Genomic DNA, 328 nt, shown 5'->3' with positions numbered 1-328 from the left:
CGCTCACTGTCATTGAGTCCAGGGCTGACTCAGAATCCCTCCTCTGTGGGTTTCTGAGACTGTAACTGCTTACAGCAGTAGACAACCCAGTCTTTCTCCCTCGGAGCTGCTGATGGTTTTGAACTGCTGACCATGCGGGTCGCAGCCCAACCTGTAACCACCACATCACCCTATGCATAAGTCACATCCTGCAGCCACATCACCCTACGCATAAGTCACATCCTGTAGCCACATCACCCTACGCATAAGTCACATCCTGTAGCCACATCACCCTACGCATAAGTCACATGGGAAATGCCTGGGAAAGGGTTACTCTTTCACAGGATAC

This window comes from Echinops telfairi, unplaced genomic scaffold, assembly GCF_000313985.2.
Source record: "Echinops telfairi isolate 266 unplaced genomic scaffold, ASM31398v2 ScPeMD7_1;HRSCAF=3_0, whole genome shotgun sequence".
Lineage (NCBI taxonomy): Eukaryota > Metazoa > Chordata > Mammalia > Afrosoricida > Tenrecidae > Echinops > Echinops telfairi.
This window is presented reverse-complemented; position numbering follows the sequence as displayed.